Source organism: Triturus cristatus, chromosome 1_1 (assembly GCF_964204655.1).
Source record: "Triturus cristatus chromosome 1_1, aTriCri1.1, whole genome shotgun sequence".
NCBI lineage: Eukaryota > Metazoa > Chordata > Amphibia > Caudata > Salamandridae > Triturus > Triturus cristatus.
The window spans coordinates 113,531,580-113,551,148 of NC_140579.1; positions in this window are offsets into that span (position 1 = coordinate 113,531,580).

The window sequence follows — 19,569 nt, forward strand, 5'->3', positions numbered from 1 at the left end:
TTTTATTCCAATATTAAAAACTTGCACACAGCCAACGCGTTTCGTTCCCGATTTAGCCAGTGGGAACTTAGTCAGGGCTCAAATAGTAACTAGCTAGTGCATAATTTTTAAAAGTCTTTTTGGATAAATAAAGGCCTCTGAGGCAAAATATAGCCTCCCTATTGGATGAATCCACAAGAATCTGTATTGCGGCATCGAGTTCCTTATGCGTCTGTCCTGCCGAAAGGCTAAATTGGGAACGAAACGCGTTGGCTGTGTGCCAGTTTTTAATATTGGAATAAAAGAAGCACTTTTTGGAACAGATCTCTACTCACTTTATTGACTTCACGAGTGCACCTTCCATCTCTTTTGAAAATTATGAACTAATAGGCACTGCTATTCTCTTCCAATACGCTTGGTTCCGGTAAAAACAAGAAATGATATATCACTGTGATGACTGATACGATGTCCACTCAGGTTCTGTGGAGCCACTAGCACTCTAGCAGGGACATTTTAAGGATTTTGGAGGCCCTGGCCCAAACGTATTATTGGGGCCCTTGTTGGGAACAGTTTTGAATTCCTGATACAATTTCAGCTCGTTCATGCAGTCTTTGGCCAGATCACTAACAGGCACATTCGTCCATTTTCCAAATGACTTTACATCAAATATTCAGGGATAGTGCTGTGTGTTTTCAACATTGTAACACAGCAGTAGCTCACTAATTGTGCTACAAATAATCTCCGTGACACCCTCCCATTTCTCATATGTGAGGTCCTGTTTTGAACTAAAAGAAAGTTTTTTGTATGGATGTTGCATGAAACAAACACAACATTTCTCTGCAAAATATCTGTAATAGTCTCTCACATATCGCCCACAATAAAAATAAATTAAAGGAAACACGGTATTTAAAATAATTTGTTTAAGAATTAGTACATGTCATAAGGGCTAGACTCTGCAGAACAGAGCTGGCTCTGTCTGGGGCCCCCCTGAAAGACTGGGGCTCTGGGCCATAGCCCACTTTGCCTATGCCTTAAAACGTCTCTGCACTCAAGGTGTGTGATCAGGGCCTGCTAACGTGCATATCTCCTGACTCTAGGGAATTCGGAGAAGGCTTCCTGCTGGTATAGCAGAGTAGGGCAGCACTTGTTTGGACCCAGACTGAGGAGAAAGGTAGTGATAGTGATGCTGTGCAGAGCTGGTGGGAATCAAGGTTTAGTAATGTGGGCAGAGGCGATTGTAAGCGTTTCTAAAGCACATGCAGTCCTGCCAAGTTAGACTATCGCATTTCAGTGCGGTGATCCTCATCAGCGCACTGAAATGCAAAGTCACGAATTATAGCGCCTCCTCAGCTGTCAAACTTTAGCGCTGCTATAATGCACTATGCTGACTGAAAGCTTCAGTGGCAGCGCACTGCTCCCGTTAGGCTTGAGGGGATGGCTGAGCGGCTCACAGCTCTGGCTTCTACTCTGCTACAATTTAATAATAGGACACCTTACACCACATGGCATTACATTCACTGACATTGAATGTACCCTTTTGTACGTATAAGGGAAATAGAATACTCAAAATATACCAGAAATGCTTTAGTTTCATTATGCACATCTGCACACCAAATCAATCTCAACCACATTAAATGTGTGCCCCTGGCTGGGTCCCTTAGCACTATAAAGAGCTCTGCCCCCATAGTCTCGCCCCCCAAGCCCCACCCCCTAGTCTACATCTCAATTTGGTGAGTACCTGCACTTAGTTTTTTCCACTTAAAGCACTGCTACAAACAGCAATGTGGACTGATGGACCAAAGTGCGCCTCCGGGTTAGGGCTTAGTACACATTGAATGCTTAAAAGTGCAGGCTTCATGTCCCTTTAGTGCCTGATCAATGACAGAGACACTTAATTTTCAGAAATAAATATTGTCAATGCCATTCAATCCTTGACCCCGCACTGAGATAATCATTAAAAGGATGATGTACAGCTACGGAATTTAGCCCAATCCAATCCTTGCATTCTTTGGAATGATCGTCACCCATAGATCATTCTGTAATGCAGCCGAAATAAGACCCTTTAATTAATCCCTGGCCTCGTAGCGCTGCAGATGAGTCGCCGCCAGTTCAACCAACCCCGCCCCCTTCTCTCTCTCACACACCTGTAAAGGTGTATTCGATCACCAAGATGCGATTCTAAAACTTTCCCTATATAACCTCTTTCTGTGTTCATGTCGCACTTCTGCCTTTTCTAAGCGCTGTAAAGAACGAGGTTTGAGATTTGTGTAAAGCGCGCGCAGGATCTTTCGTGCAGGGTGTGAGAAGTTGGCCTGGTATATGCTGTCCACTAGTTATAGTGGGCACACTGTACTAGTCCAAACAACCCCTTATTGGTTATAGGTTAAAGACAACCTTTATTGAAAGCTATCCTAGTGGTAGCTATGGAGAGCAGCCTTCAGGCTAAGTCTTGAAGGAATGTAAAGCAGCTTGTTTTACCAGTCTATAATCTCTTGAGTGGCTAAATGAAAGACAACCACACCAGGTATATATATAAAATATATGTATTTATTTCTAAACACACTCTCCTAGTCTCTTTATGAGATCAAAACACATAAGTTACACATCAAATATAACAGTAAAATAGCACAAATACAAGTCAGACCCTAGGGGCGAGCCGAACCATATACTAAAATACCCCCTCCCCCCCAAATGCAGGGACATTAAACTAACCTTGACCAGTTGAGTCTTCATGTCCTAAGTGGAAATATCTGGAGAGTCCATCTGCATTGGCATGGTTACTCCCAGGTCTATGTTCCACTGTATAGTCCATCCCCTGTAGGGAAATGGACCACCTGAAAAGTTTGGGGTTTTCACCCTTCATCTGTTTTAGCCATAAGAGGGGCTTATGGTCTGTCTGAACAATGAAGTGATTACCAAACAAGTATGGCCTCAACTTCTTCAGAGCCCAAACCACAGCAAAGGCCTCCCTCTCATCGGCTGACCAACGTTTCTCTCTGGGTGTCAACCTTCTGCTTATGAAAGCTACTGGTTGAGCCTGACCCTCATCATTCAACTGTGACAGTAGAGTACAGCCCTACCCCCAACTCAGATGCATCTGTTTGGGCAATGAACTTTTTGGAGTAGTCAAGACTTTGCAGAATTGGAGCAGTGCATATGGCCTGCTTCAGGTCATCAAATGCCTTTTGACAGCTAACTGTTCACTAAACCTTTTTGGGCATGTTCTTAGAGGTTAAGTCATTCAGGGGTGTCACTAGTGATCCATACCCCTTGACAAATCTTCTGTAGTACCCAGTCAGGCCTAAGAAGGCTCTCACCTGAGTCTGGGTAGTGGGAGCAACCCAGTCCATTATGGTCTGGATTTTGCTATGCAATGGTTGAACCTGGCCTCCACCTACAAGGTGGCCCAGGTACACAACCTGAATCTGCCCTATTTGGCACTTAGTAGCCTTGATAGTTAGGCCTGCTTTTTGCAGGGCCTCCAAAACATTCCTAAGGTGGACCAGGTGATCCCCCAGGTGGAGCTAAAGACAGCAATATCATCTAGATATGCTGCACTATAGTCTTCCAGGCCTTTAAGGACTTGATTCACCAACCTTTGGAAAGTGGCAGGTGCATTCTTCAAACCAAAGGGCATTACGACAAATTGATAGTGCCCACTAGGGGTAGAAAATGCTGTATTTGGCTTTGCATCATCAGCTAGCCTGATCCGCCAGTAGTCAGCTGTCAGGTTAAATGTGCTTACAAACTTGGCTGAGGCCAAAGTATCAAATAGCTCATCTCCCCTGGGGATGGGATGGGCATCAGTCCTAGTGACTGCATTGAGACCCCTGTAATCCACACAAAACCTCATCTCTCTCTTGCCATCTTTGGTGTGTGGTTTAGGTACCAGGACTACTGGACTAGCCCATGGGCTATCTGAGGGTTCAATGACTCCCAAATCCAACATCTTTTGGACAGTCCCTGGCATGGTCAGGTTGCCTGTAGATCTTATTTTTTACAGGCAGACTGTCCCCAGTGTCCACTTCATGAGTGCACCAGGTAGTCTGACTTGGAGTCAGACAAAACATATGTCTGTACTGACTGAGAAGCTTTCTGAAGTCAGTTTGCTGCTGAACAGTGAGGCTGCTTTCCAAGGCTACACCATCAAGCATTGATCACCTAGTGAAGCTGTGTTGGAATGCTCGCTGGTGACGCTACTTTTAAGCCACATACTCTGGGTGAATATTGAATGTTTTAAGCCTGTTTTACTTACTTTCAAAACCGCAATTTTAAGGGGAGTTGTCTGCATTTGCACTTTCTCTGGAGCTTCGCATCCGGCGAGGACGACACCACTTCTGCCGGTTAGCGGTCTAGTGGTTCAGGGGGGCATACTTAAGGACCATGCTGACGCGCCCGTGCAGCATTGATCACCTAGCGAAGCTGTGTTGGAATGCTCGCTGGTGACGCTACTTTTAAGCCACATACTCTGGGTGAATATTAAATGTTTTAAGCCTGTTTTACTTACTTTTAAAACCGCAATTTTAAGGGGAGTTGTCTGTATTTGCACTTTTTCTGGAGCTTCGCTTCCGGCGAGGACGACACCACTTCCGCCGGTTAGCGGTCTAGTGTTTCAAGGGGGCATACTTAAGGAGCATGCTGACGCGCCCACGCAGCATTGATCACCTAGCGAAGCTGTGTTGGAATGCTCGCTGGTGACGCTACTTTTAAACCACATACTCTGGGTGAATATTGAATGTTTTAAGCCTGTTTTACTTACTTTTAAAACCGCAATTTTAAGGGAAGTTGTCTGCATTTGCACTTTCTCTGGAGATTCGCTTCCGGCAAGGACGACACCACTTCCGCCGGTTAGCGGTCTAGTGGTTCAGGGGGGCATACTTAAGGAGCATGCTGACGTGCCCGCGCAGCATTGATCACCTAGCGAAGCTGTGTTGGAATGCTCACTGGTGACGCTACTTTTAAGCCACATACTCTGGGTGAATATTGAATGTTTTAAGCCTGTTTTACTTACTTTTAAAACCGCAATTTTAAGGGGAGTTGTCTGCATTTGCACTTTCTCTGGAGCTTTGCTTCCAGCGAAGACGACACCACTTCTGCCGGTTAGCGGTCAAGTGGTTCAGGGGGGCATACTTAAGGAGCATGCTGACGCGCCCGCCCGTAGCGGGCGCGCCGAAGGCGCGACTAAGGCAAGCCCGTCTGCGCTCGTCCGCGCTCGGGCCGGGCACAGGGCCTGTCCCCCTGGCCTTCCTATACCGGATAGAAGATATTACTCTGGTGAGGAAATGCATATGTTGAATCAGGTTGACAAAGTCTCACATTGCCATAAATTGTCTCCGTGTACCCTCTATGAAAGCAATACAGTTGTAGACATAGCTAGGGGGAGTTTAGTGTGTAGGGAGTGTCTGACACCGCTTCCAACGCTGCTAAACTTACCTATCAAACACAGAAAAACCACTCAGGTTCTGGATAGGGACAATGGAAGGGACACTAATCTGAAATGTATTTTATTCAATGCAAGATCATTAGTAAAGCATTCGTTGGAATGTGCCCTGCTATTGGAGGATAACAATATCAAATTGGCCTTTGTCACAGAAACATGGTTAGACAGCACCTGGTGAAAGCCACACCATTTGGCTTTCACTGTTATTCTCTTGATCGTACCCAGAAAAGGGGTGGAGGGATCGCGGTGATGTACCATGACTCACTTACTCCACATTTCTTACCTGTTTATGATCAAGGTTGTGAAGCTCTGTCTTTTAAGATTTATTCAGCACTCTATAAGCCTTTTAAAGGGATTTTAATTTATCGTCCTCCAGGAGGGAAGAATGGTTTTCTGGATTCCTTGAATGTGATATTAAAAGAAGGACTGAGTCAACAATCATTTGTGATGCTTGGAGATTTTAATTTTCACCTGGAAAAATCTGAAGATCCAGATACAGCCAGACTTAACAATATCATGGCCATAGGAGGCTTTGAACAACTGGTCTCCTCTCCTACTCATACGAAAGGACATACCCTAGACGGGATCTTCTCTAATAACTGTGACCTAGTAAATTTCTCCACTCTCCCGATTATCTGGTCTGATCACTTCGTAGTCAATTTTGAATTAAAGCGCGCTAGGAGGTATCCTACTGGCTGCAAACAAAACAAGGAGATCATTACTAGGGCATGGGGTAAATTAGATGTTAAACAACTGGAATCCTCCCTTATTGATACAATGTATACAGCTCCGCAGGACGTTAAAGAAGCAACATGTTTGTACAACAGTTGGATAATGGAGGCGTGTCTTAAACTAGCACCTCCAATAAAATGGACACCGTAAAGGGCCTCACCTACCGCTCCTTGGTACTCAGGAGAGCTTAGGGGAAAAAAACTATTATGCAAACGTGCTGAAAGAACATGGCGGAAGAACTATGCCATGTCTGATAAAATAGATCTCAAACTAACGATCTCTAATTATAAACAATCTCTTATGCTAGCCAAGAAAGAATATTTTTCTTTACAAATTACGAAAGCTAAATCTGACTCTAAGGAGCTGTTTAAAACAGTTGTTAAACTGTCAAACCCCAGGACGCCAAATAATCCTGTTGCCCCTGACTTTTGCAATACTATCGGGGCGTTTTTTCAGTCGAAAGTTGAATCAATCTTCCTTTCCCTGTCAGAACTGATTGATAAGAATCAGAATGATCTAAAAGTGGAAATCTCTCATCCTCCTGGTAGTACCCTGGATTACTTTTCACCTTTGGAAAATGAGGACACTGTGAAACTCATGAATAGTATAAAATCTGGTGCCCCGAGTGATCCCTGCCCTACATGGATCATTAAGCAGATAGCTGATACTACCTGTAGGGTTTTGACACCTCTGTTTAATGACATATTTTTATCTGGAATCTTTCCTAATCTCTGGAAAAAAGCTTCAGTGCTTCCACTACTGAAAAAACAGTCTCTGGATCCTAAGGACCCAACAAATTACCGTCCTATTTCCAGACTCCCCCTACCAGCCAAAATACTAGAAAAAGCTATAAACAGGAAACTTAGTGACTTTCTCCAGCTCAATAACTCGTTGGACTCCTCGCAATACGGTTTCAGAGCTTTTCATAGCACTGAGCTGGCGCTTCTTAAATCGACAGAGGAGATTAGAGAGGTGATGGATAAGGGAGGGAATGCGATGTTGATCCTATTAGACCTATCCGCGGCCTTTGATACCGTTCATCACAAGGTATTACTTAATCGGCTATCAGAGATTTGGATTGGAGGTCGAGCATGGAATCTGCTTAACTCCTTTCTGAAGGATAGGTCAAACTCAACGGCAACATTTCTGAACCCTTTTCTCTGCCATGTGGGGTGCCACAGGGCTCATCTCTTAGCCCTACACTTTTTAATATCTATGTGGCACCCCTGGCTAGCATCATTAGATCTTTTGGGTTTCAGCTCACCTCCTACACGGACGACACACAAATTGTGCTGTCAGTGATGGAGGGAGCTGAAAAAGAAACTGGTGCACGTTTCTCAGAATGTATGGGATCCATTTCTAGGTGGATGTCGGCAAATTGCCTCAAGCTGAATTCAGCTAAAACAGAGGTTCTGAGATTTGGCAATAATCCTTTGATGTGGACACCAGACTGGTGGCCTGCTAATCTTGGTCTTTGCCCCACACCTTGTAGGAAAGTCAAAAACCTGGGTGCTGTGGTAGATGACAAACTCAATATGGGGGACCAGGTCAGCAAGGTGACATCAGGATGCTCTATGATGCTTAGAATGATTAGGAAAATCAGGTTCTTTTTATCTGAGGGGAATTTGAGAACGGTGGTGACTGCACTTATATTATCATGCCTTGACTACTGCAACAGTCTTTATGTTAATATACGAACACAACATCAAAATAGGCTACAGGTTTTTCAAAATGCTGCTGCCAGATTGCTGACCAGGACTCCTATGACTGTTTCAGTCAAAGGAGAATTAAAGAAGCTGCACTGGCTCCCAACTCATCTGAGATCCCGTTTTAAGGCACTATGTATAGTGTTCAGAGCCTTGAACGGGACTGGCCCAGAGTTTCTAAGAAATACGTTTTTTTGGTACATCCCTTGCAGAACTCTTAGATCTACTGGTGCTAAGCTAGTGAAAACTCCCTGTTTCAAAAAAGTCAATTGGGGAGGTAGAAGCTTTGTAAATAGTGCGTCTAAAATCTGGAACAAACTCCCTTTCATGTTGAGAAACACCTCTGACTTCTGCGTTTTTAGGAAGGGTCTTAAGACATGGTTTTTCTCTCAGTTTTAGTCATTCTGTTATCTTAGTTTATCAATGCTTAGCGCCAGGACACCGTATGGTAATTGTGCGCTCTATAAATTATAATAACATAACATAACATCAACTGATCCATCATCAGGGTTCTGAGAAAGCAGGTCAGGGAGTGGGTCACTCTCTTACGCCTGTCCTTCATCAGTAGCTATGAGCAAGCCCATGTCTGCCCTATCAACATATGGTTTAAGTCTGTTGACATAAAGTACCCTGTGGCGACTCCTAGGGGTTCCAAGGTCTACCAAGTAGGTGACCTCCCCTTTCTGTTCAACAATTGTATGGGGGCCACTCCATTTGTCTTGGAGGGCTACTGGGGCCACAGGCTCCAACACCCACACTTTCTGCCCTGGCTGGTGAACAGTCAGCACAGCCTTTTGGTCATGCCAGGCCTTTTGTTATTCCTGGCTAGCCTCAAGGTTTTTAGTTGCCTTTTTCATATACTCAGCCATCCTGGAGCGGAGACCAAGTACATAGTCCACTATGTCTTGTTTAGGGGGTTTGAGCGGTAACTCCCATCCCTCCTTCACCAGACATAAAGGACCCCTAACAGGATGGCGAAACAAAAGTTCAAAAGGGCTGTAACCAACCCCCTTTTGTGGCACCTCCCTGTAGGCAAACAAAATGCAGGGCAAAAGGATGTCCCATCTGCGCCTAAGCTTTTCTGGGAGACCTTTAATCATGCCCTTTAAGGTTTTGTTGAATCTTTCAACTAAACCATTGCATTGTGGGTGATAGGGTGTGGTGAATTTGTAATTCACTCCACACTCCTTCCACATAGCAGTTAAGTAACTTGACATAAAGCTTGCATCTCTGTCAGATACTACCTCCTTAGGGAAGCCTACTCTTGCGAATATACCCAAAAGAACTCTTGCCACCACAGGTGCTGTAGTGGTCCTAAGTGGGATTTCCTCTGGGTACCTAGTGGCATGGTCCACCACCACCAGGATAAATCTGTGCCCAGATGCAGTTTGAGGATCCATGGGACCAACAATGTCAATCCTTACCCTCTCAAAGGGAACCCCCACCACAGGTAGTGGTATCAGGGGGGCCTCTGTGGTTCCACCTGCCTTGCCACTGGCTTGGCAGGTCACAGAGGAGCGACAAAACTCCTTAGTGTCTTCAGACATGTGGGGCCAATGAAAGTGAGGGACAATTCTGTCCCAAATCTTGTTCTGGCCCAGGTGTCCTGCTAGGGTAATATCATGGGCTAGTGTCAATAGGAAGCCCCTAAACTTCAGAGGTATAACCAACCTCCTGGATGCACCAGGCTTGGGGTCTCTACTCTCTGAGTAAAGGAGTCCATCATCCCAATATATTTTATGGGTGCCACTAGCATTCCCAGCAGCCTCATCAGCAGCTTGCTTTCTGAGGGGTTCAAGAGACGGGCAGGTTTTCTGCTCCTGGCTCAGATCTGACCTGGAAGGGCCCCCTGTCCCCAAGAACTCAAACTGGTCAGGTTCAAGCTCCTCTGGGACAGTTCCTTCTTCAGGCTCAAGATCATCTCCCTCAGGAGGCTGTTCTGTATTCTGAGTCAGGTGGGAAGGCACTGCCTTAACCCTACTGCTCCTCCTCTTCGGGAGGCACCTGGTCCATTCTTCCACAATCCAGGGCCCATTCAGTTTTGGACATTTTTGCCTGTGACCTAGTCACAGCAAAGACATGTGCAGGGATCCCTAACATTTCTGCATGTGTCCTGAGCTCCACTTCAGCCCAAGCTGAAGTTTCTAGATCATTGCCAAGCAAGCATTGTACTGGTGGGTCTGCACTTACCACAACCTTCTTAAGGCCAGTCACCCCTCCCCAGGAGAAGTTAACAACTGCCAGAGAATGGTCTGTCCTCACATTGCTAGCATTGGTCACTTGGTACATTTCACCAAGTATAATCTGCCCAGGATCCACAAGTTCTTTTGTCACCATTGTGACACTTGCTCCTGTGTCCCTAAATGCCAAAGCTTCTTTCCCATTTATTAAAGGCTGTTGTCTGTATTTGCCCAAGTTACTGGGACTCACAAAGGAGGACATATCCATGCCTCCATCACAGACTAGAACAGCCTGAGTTGGAACTCAGACTAGGCCAGAGTCCATCTCAGAACCCAGGGTCAACCTTACTACACCCTTATTCTGAACATTACCACCACCAATTGTAGCTGTACTAGAGGGAACAATGGTAGATGGAGTTGATTCTTTGGACTTGGTGCAGTCACTTGTCCAGTGAGTTTTCTGTTTACAGATTTTGCACCATGGTTTCTTTTGGCCTTTTTCCTTGGTAGACTGTGAATCCCCACCTGAAGAAGATTTTTGGGGACCTTTTGAAGACTTCTGGTCTTTATCCTTCTCCCCACCTGTGGTACTTTGAAATTTGGGACCGCGTAGGTGGCAGAGCCCTACCCCTGTCTATTCGGGTATTAGTGAACCGCGAATGGCCAATGCGTTATGTACAAGTGCTTTTCATTACATTTCATCGATAAATGCACTATGTATACGATATTATACATTGACTTCATGGGTTCCATCTTAGAGCGGTGGCCATCTTATGGTTGCCCTCACATAGGCTACACATTACAAACAAGTACGGGCCTTTAGAACACATGTACTTTCTGTTTGACTTCTCTTTGACCTGTGCAGCTTGGCTCCGCTGCCCCAGGTCAGTCCGGTCTCACAAGCTCCCCGTCCTACGGCCACCTGTGATTAGCATCAGGGTTTGACACACCATAAAGCCTTTTCATCCCACACAAGCCTCCGGCTAATCTCTTTCACATCTGACTCTGTTTCCTACTTTATGGCTTGTTTTACGAGCAGGAGGTGCCCGTTTTATTGGGGTCTGCTGATATCTGCTGAGGGTTCTGAGCCTTGATGGGTTAAATGATTGAGGGCTGAACGAACTGAAATGTGGGATTGTCATCATGACTCTGCCTTTTCTTTGAAGCCAAAATATGTGAATGACCACTTGTGAAACAGGGGCGGTGTTGCCCAAAGCGTAATATTCTGTATAAAAGAGAAGACTGGTTTTTGTTCTGGAGACTGCCTCATTCAGTTGCTAAGGCTTCTGTGCGACGTAGTCTCACTCATTTGAGTTTAATAAAGATGTCTTTTCATATTTCAGCTTCTTTGCCAAGTTCTTTGTTATATTACCATGCGAGTGAGATTTTATAATACTACGCCATCATGGAAAACAAAGTCATAGGGTGCTACCCCTGGCACCGCTGGGGTCCTAAAATCCCCAGTACTTCAGTTGGCGCCCGACAGCACGGCATCAATACAAGTGACTATCTGGAGGAGCGATCTTGTCAGGGGACAGAAATCTACTGGGAAGAACAGGACAGAAATCCACTAAGCAGGTACTCTGAGCACCGAGGTTCTGGGGGATTCTTTGTCTCTGCAGCCCAGTATATCTCTGATCTTTCTGACTTTGACTCTCCAAAAGATGTCACTCCCGATTAGAACCCTTTTTGGCGTGAGTATTATAGAAGACGTTTGGTTGTGTAGAACTTGACAGTTAGAATTTGGATAACCTTTTGATTAGTAAAAATAAGAATTAAGTATAAGTGCTTTGGTTCTTTGTCTTTGATTTGGTTATCGCAATTACCAAAGCCGAGGGGTTGGTTTCTTGGTTTGTTGATTTGGTCATTGCAATTACCATACCCAAGGGTCTCGCATATTTGCGAGTGTATTGGTAGAGATAAACCCTTGAAATTTGAAGCTAGATTAGTGAGCTATAAGATGCCTGATCTTAGCAAGTTTGAAATGTAGCTTTGGAACTGTGAAATTTGTGTTGGCCAACTTTTGATTTGTATAGGTTTGGATATGCGAATTGCAATTTGTGTAGGCAGGTAATGAGGAGATATTTCTCCATTTGGTTTAGTTGAACGGTGCACGTACGAACAATACCTTAAGCACCATTTTGATTATAATACTTGCGTTTTCCGCAGTATTTTTGACATGCCTGTTTGTAAGCTCACATGGCAAAATGTGTTGCTTTTTTGGAAGGTACCATAGTTAGAAACGGTTAGTGTGAAAACATATTTCTTCCTTGGTGATTTTGTACCCCCAGGGAATTAAAATATGACATAATACAAAACAAGGATCCTTCGTTCTGCGCAGTTTTATGAATAAAAATATGCAGAACGATTTTGTGTGGTGTTCTGCTAGGCAAAGCTAGTGAATTGAGCGCATTCACTACTTCTTGGACATACATCTGTCTGTTGGGCTGTTTATGCAGCCTTTTGGAATACTATTGAGAAGCGTTTCTTGTAAATATGACTTACAACTAGTATTTGCAAATGGTTTGGTTCAAGTATAGTCTGTGAGCTGTTCTTTCTTTCTGTCATGCGTATTGGTTTGTAAGTCAACTGTGTGTTTAAATGTCTATGTGGTTTTCTCATTAGTGCAACTTCTGTAAGTAAATTGCGACGGCGCTATTTGTGAAAAATGGCTAAAGCACGCTGTATTGTCTGTTTGACCCCCCTTTTCGTTTATGTCTGAAATGAGCTCAATATGTGTTTGTGGGTCTTCTGATGTTTTCAGTCTGTTAAGCAAAATGTTGGTTAATTAATGTTAAGTAGAAACTTAGGAAAAATCCAGAAATGAACAATGTGATGTGCTAAAATAGCTATGTGTTGCTATTTAATTTATAGAATGAGCAGTTGTGCACAAATACAAAACTGCCGTTAAATGCTTCAAGGATAAAATTAGAAACACATTCAGTAGATATAAATAAGGCCCCAAAAACGAAATTATCTATTTTTGCAAAAATAAAATAAATTTACAGCATTTTCCTTAGATGCATTGTATTAGATGTTCACAGGCAAACTTTTCAGCTGCAGTATATTTGATAGAAATGTTCATTCAGCCAGCACCTTCCCAGTTGAACACGGGTGGAATTTTGCATAACCGTCCTTTTAAATGAAAGTGGCGCAAAAATGTGACGCGTTTCAAGTTAGGCTTATGCGCTAGGGCTTGTGAGGTAATGTGTCCAAAATGATAGGCAAGAGATGCAGCTTGCTTTTTATACATGGAATTATCACAAAAACAAATAATTGGGATTTTTTTTAAAAGAAAATTATTAATCATGGAAAAATTATTTTAAAAAAATAAGTGCTTTTCAAAATCGTTTTTTGATATTTATAAAGCTTAATACTCATACTATGACCTCCTAGCATTAAAATTTGATTTAAGTTGTGTTGCATCACTAAAATGACAAGCATTCGCGTGTACAATTTTCCCTTGGCGCAGGCGCAAACAAGCTCATTTTTATAAAGTATAAGTTATTATTTCCAATGCCTGACTCATGTGTTATGTAATAGACATTCTGGTAATGCATATTATGCAAGACAATTGTAGGACATTCGTTTTTTAATGCCTGAAATATCAAAGTCGAATTTTGGTAAAAACACTGTTTAAACTGCATTTTCTTTCATTCAGAGTACTTTTTAAAGTGTCTCAGGCTTCAGTAAATACATACATTTAGGTTTGATATATATTTACCGGTTGTGCCTTCTTATGATTCAATGAGTCAATATGCCAGTACAACGGCTTGTTTTAATATCAGGGTTGAAGGTTCTAACTTCAGCTGGGCCTACTGAGAAGTTTATTAATTTAAGGTTGATGAAATGTGTACCATTGCATAGGATTGCAACAAGCATTTATTCTAAAAACTGGTATGTGTGTTATTAAGTTTTGTGAATTATTCACAGTACATGTAGTTTAATAATCTGGGAATAAAGATAATTTTTGTAGCGCCTAAAAAGGAGAAATTATTTTCAAAATAGAGTAAATTATTGCAAGTTAGGAGGAATTAGGAAGGCCTTCTGGCTTTGACAAATTCAGAGTGGCAGAAGCTGGGGGCTAAGGAGAGCTGCAGAGGCTGGCTCACGTTACGCTGCTGAGATGCTATCTTTAGTTTTCCTGTAAACAATGGAGTAGGCTGCCACGTTGACATTTATGACCGTTTAAATTAGGGCCTTGCCTCTGTGGAATGCAGAATGACCTTGCTACACGGGCCTCTAAAGGTGGGGTTTCTGGTTTCTCCATAACAACATCACTAAAACTAAAGAACTTAATTCCAAAGGGAAAATATAGAAAAGGGGTTTTCTTTGAAAGCCCAAACATCATGTTAAATGCTTTGCAGAACAGATACATTTGTGTTATTTAACAGAAAACGAAGTGTTGCATTAAGTCTTAGACAGAAAATAAGATGCAGCCCACTTCTAAAATTTTTAAGGCTACATGCCTAAGTGAGAACGTATCGCCAATTAAGACTTCTTTTTCACAGTGGAAACTGTAGGTGCCAAATTAATATGGAGTGTCATGTAACGATTTTTACTTTCAGAAAGGTAAAACTACGGTGGCTTGATGTTGCCAGGTAACTGACGAGAGGGTAACAGTTAAGTAATGGAAATTTATTTTTGTGTATTTGGTCCTATCATGAATTGTTCTTGCTGGTCCTGTACGTTAGAAGAGAAACAGTAAAGTTATATTTGACAGCAGATTTCCATTGCCTGGTGATCTGCTGTCAAAAGGAGGGTAAAGATTTTAAACCTGACAAATTAAACAGGCCCGTATATTGGGTTTTGGGCTGCAGGTTTACAGTGCATAAAAGTACATGACATGGTGTTGTGTGTCACCACTTATTTGCATATGCTATTGTTTTGTCTATGCTTTTTGTGCTTGATATACAGCAAGTATATCTGATGGCTTGACGTTTTGTGCGTTTTTATTATTTTTTGCATGTTTTCGTTGTTTTTGTTGCTGCTTTTAATACTATTACAAGTTTACCTGTGTTGTGAGGGGATGGTCATGACGATGCCCATCGCTACGCAACAGTTGGTTGAACTTGTTCTGGTTACTAAATTCCACAGCTAATGATATTTCATGCTGTGAACATGAGAGACAACACTTTACCAGTGCATGTCTATTTGGCTATAATGGTAAGGAAAATAAAAGAGATATACAGGATCGAAGTGTGTCACCTGTAGTTAGTCACGTTACTGCCCCTTCCCTTAAAGGAACAGGCAGCCCTACGTTTATGTATCCTTGATTGGACCCAAGGATGAAATTATAGATCTGTGACTCAAGGTGGCCTAATTTCTATATCACATTAGTTAATGATGTTTTGCTTCCTAAGTAGCCTATGGCTTTTGTTCCTTAAAAGAAAACTAGGTTTTAATTTTTCCCTGAAGAAGGAACTGGAACATTACCTAAGATTACCGTATATGGTGTAGCCGCCAGTAGTAGAGTTAAAATGTATGTAACTTTGGCCTTTGTGTATGACCCGTACTCTTGGTGTTGTGTCACATGCCTGACTATCACCCAAATAATTTTTGGTCTTCCTATAGATTTTGTTAGGTCTCGTGAGCCAAAGGCTCGAAGAGACATTTTATATGTGAGTTTTTCAAAGTGCTACCCAGTCTTTTGGCTGGCCTAAACCTTGAGTGCACGAGATCACATGCACGTGCACAGCTGCTCCTCTGCTCATTCCATTCCCCCCTCCCTTCTCACCCAGCCCTTTGATGCTCTGCTCGATTACTTTCACTTTCGCAGCTTGGACCCTTGCATTCCCCCCTCCCTTCTCACCCAGCCCTTTGATGCTTTGCTTGCATCTCCCTCCTCCCTGGGCGTGAAGGGAGACAGAGCCATCCTGCTTGATTAATGGCTTTGCATTCCCATGTGTTCCCGTAGTAAACAAGCCCAAGGCGCCAGCCGAGCACAAGGCTCACGGCCAAAGATCACACAATGGGAAGACTGCAGTGCAGAGCTGAGCTCCTCGCCCCCACCTTACTTTGCAGCAGGTACTCTGGCAGCGACTGCAGCTTGGTTTGAAGGGTGCCACGTGCTTACCAGGGCAGCGTTTTATTTTCAGGAAGCAGGCCTTCTCGTGAGAAGGCATTCAGTGTGTTGTTGATTTAAGCCCCTATTGGTCCCAGGCACCGACTTAGATGTGGTTGTTTAATTTCACGCCACGTGATGGGAGTGGGCAACCGTCCACCACGTTCACAAAAGAAAGTATTTTTGACACTGAAATCACTACAGTCAAATCACAGTTTTGGTGCATTTACTAAATAAATACATTTTCTCACGAAATCATCTCGAATTTTGTGTTGTGCAATTGACTCGGGCACAGCACAAGAGTTCCAATTTTCATAGCAGAGAGACTGCTTGCAGAATCACGTAAGAACCCCAAATAATGTCTCACTTGCGTGACCACCTTCAAAGTAGGACCTGCGATGGCACGCTTAAATGTCAGAGAACACGCCAATAAAAGGTGCGGACTTCATATTCCCGCAGTGAACATAGATAAACATGTCCCCTCTCTCGCAAAACCGTGTGTGCTCATTGTGAACTGAATGCACAAGAAGGCTTTTTAAGCTTTTGCAGGGCAGGCCTCGCGATGGGCTGAACCCAGCATGCAATGCGGTCAGATACCTGTCTGACACTGACGCATCTGTATAACACAAAGCACTTTTCCCAGAACACTTGTTCTTTCAAAGGAAGCTGGGCGCTGGGCCACAGCTAAAATGTTGCCTACTGCAGCTAATATGTAATTGTAATAAATGCCCTGTCTGAGGGCAAGGAAGGCAAAGGCCCGACCCACGAGGAGCCACATTTGTTCGATCTACCAATCATTTAAACCCACCATTATATAAGTAGCCATCCCTTCTTCTGCATGTGCCAGCGCTGAGCTGATATTGATTGCATTTAAAGCTGTGCTTATGTTTGTTACTGGATTTTGGAATTGTTTGACATGCTGTTTCTCGAAATCAGCAAAAGCCAAAGTCTAGGTACGCATGACAACTGAGTCATGGAGAGCACAGATGCCTGGTGCTAAACGGGTGCTGGTTTGGACATGTGTGTGCAGCACAGGCATCGAGCCCAGTGGTGTAACAAACATGCTAAGGTCCCTAGTCCAGTCATGCAAAATGGCCTTTCAATCTCTTCATTACATTGTGGCATATGGCCATCATTGGAGTTCACAGGGCCCCTCGGATCCCTGGCCCTGGTGCTTCTGCACCTGTTGCACTGTTTAGCGTCACGCCCCTAAATGAGTTCAGAAAACATGTGCACATCTATGCTGGAATCTATCAGTCAAGGATTGTGAACTGTAGGGCCTGGGCATACAGTGGCCTCTCGCACACTGTACAGTGTGTTAAATGGTGGCACGTCTGTTTCTACATGGCTGCTACATCCAGAATCTTGTCTATGAATTGAGCCTTTGCTCCATCCTGCTATACATAAAGATACACTCAAATGCACAGTCGTGCCCACTTACAACCACCTAGATACGCACACATAAACCTACTTACATTTACAAACATAAAAAAAACATACACATGCCCACACCAGTGGTATACTCATCTGCCAACTAGCTCGATATCTCAGAGTGAAATGCGCTTGTATGCCAATTTTTGACATGAGGACTCATTTCATTTTAAAAAATAGCGCAAAAACCACATTTGCCGCAAACAATAGCGTCTCATGCTCTGACGGTTTGCGTTGTTCCTGCACTTTGCTATAATTTACTGTCAATAACGGCATATTTACACAACAAAGTGTAATGGCTTCATTTTGAGAATTTCACGTCAGAAGCATAATGCAAAATTTCCCAAATTACATGAATTACAGTAGCATAATTTAAATTTCACCCCGGCTGAGACCACACATACATAAACATGCAAACACAAGTCTTAAAACACACATACACTTGCAGCCATCCAGATTTATACATAACATAAATATTTGTTCACACACCTACACACACATTGCACACTTCCATAGCCACTCACAGAACCACACACACAAACAAATTCCACACTCACCAAACTGACCACAACTAGGCCTTTCTGGATGTATAGTATAATATCCCTCACCCCGTGCTTCCAGGGTATTCAACATGAACATTTTAGAAAACACAGCATGAAAGACATTTGAATGGAGATTGTTTGCCTATATGTTGGTGGGTTTCATATCCAACTGGTTTTGATATTGGGTAGTTCGACGATTGAGTTCTAGTCAGAGATTTATGTCTCCTCTTTAGGTCTTTCCTACAAATAGTTTGTTGTCAAGACCTATTGTGAACCATACAGTACTTACAATGGGTTTCGGTTAGCCCATTTCATGCTAATGTTTGACTTTCTTGTCAATATTGTTTGCTTCCTCTTCTTGTATTTGTTACTCCCATGAAGCATAGTTTTTTTTACAATTCTCTTGATTGGATGACTTGTATCCTTCTACTGCTCACATTTAGGGAGCTACTTTTTTTCTTTTTCATTCAGCACTCCATATGAGTGCTTGTGCTGTCTTGCTCTTTGCCTTATGTGCTGCTTCCTCTCCAAATCCCTGCCCCTCTGCACTGTGTTACCACCCACGCCTAGTTTGTCATTTGCTTTCCTCATTGCTCCCCATCCATTTTTAGGTCTCGCTGAGCCCAGCGCATGCGCTGGCTCGGAGAGACATTTTGTAGTCAGGAATTTTCAAGTGCTGCCTGTGGCCTAAAGCTTCAGTGCATGTGAGCGTGCACGCGCGCAGCCGCCAATCACTGCTGCGCGCGCACCACTCACGTGCTTGCCACACAGCGCTCCCGTCCAAGCGATCGTGATCACTTTCGGTTTGATCGCGATCGCTATTACTTTCGTTTTGCATACAGCCATTACTTTCGTCCTCGGTATAACTGTCAAGAGTATCTAAATGCAATGAGAGTTTAATATGGTAAATGACCTCGGACTAAAAACCTAGGCGAGCACGCAGACTATATTATGCAAATGAGAAAGGCATCTCTAACTTTTAGTGGGCACTATATGTTCTCTCCCGTCTTTTTATTCCCCCCACCCCCCTTTTCTCGCATACAATTATGTGTTTTCGGCTCTTTCCGTCTCCCTCTGTTGCTTATTCTGTCACTCACTTTGCTCACCACTCTGTCTCTTACGCTTTGTATCTATCCAGCTCTTTCCATTCTTCTTTCGCTATCTATTTGTACTGATCTGGCCTGCCGTCTTTTTCATCAGCACCTGCCGTTATTTCCATCGCTCTTTATCCACTCTCCCTTGACTAGTCTGTCTCTTTGGCGGTTTTCTTTTAAGATACTCTCTCTCTCCTTCTACCCCCTCTGTCAATCATCTCTTTGAATATGTCTCGACTCAATAATGTTTCTTTATCTGACTCTACTGAAAGCAGTCTCGTGTCTCTGCCTATGCCACACTCCCTGCTCACTCTTCCTTGTCCTGCAGCTGTCTCTCTCCGGTGCTGACACTCTCACACCCTCTGAACGTAAATGAAAGGGGGTCTGCAGGAAAGAGGCAT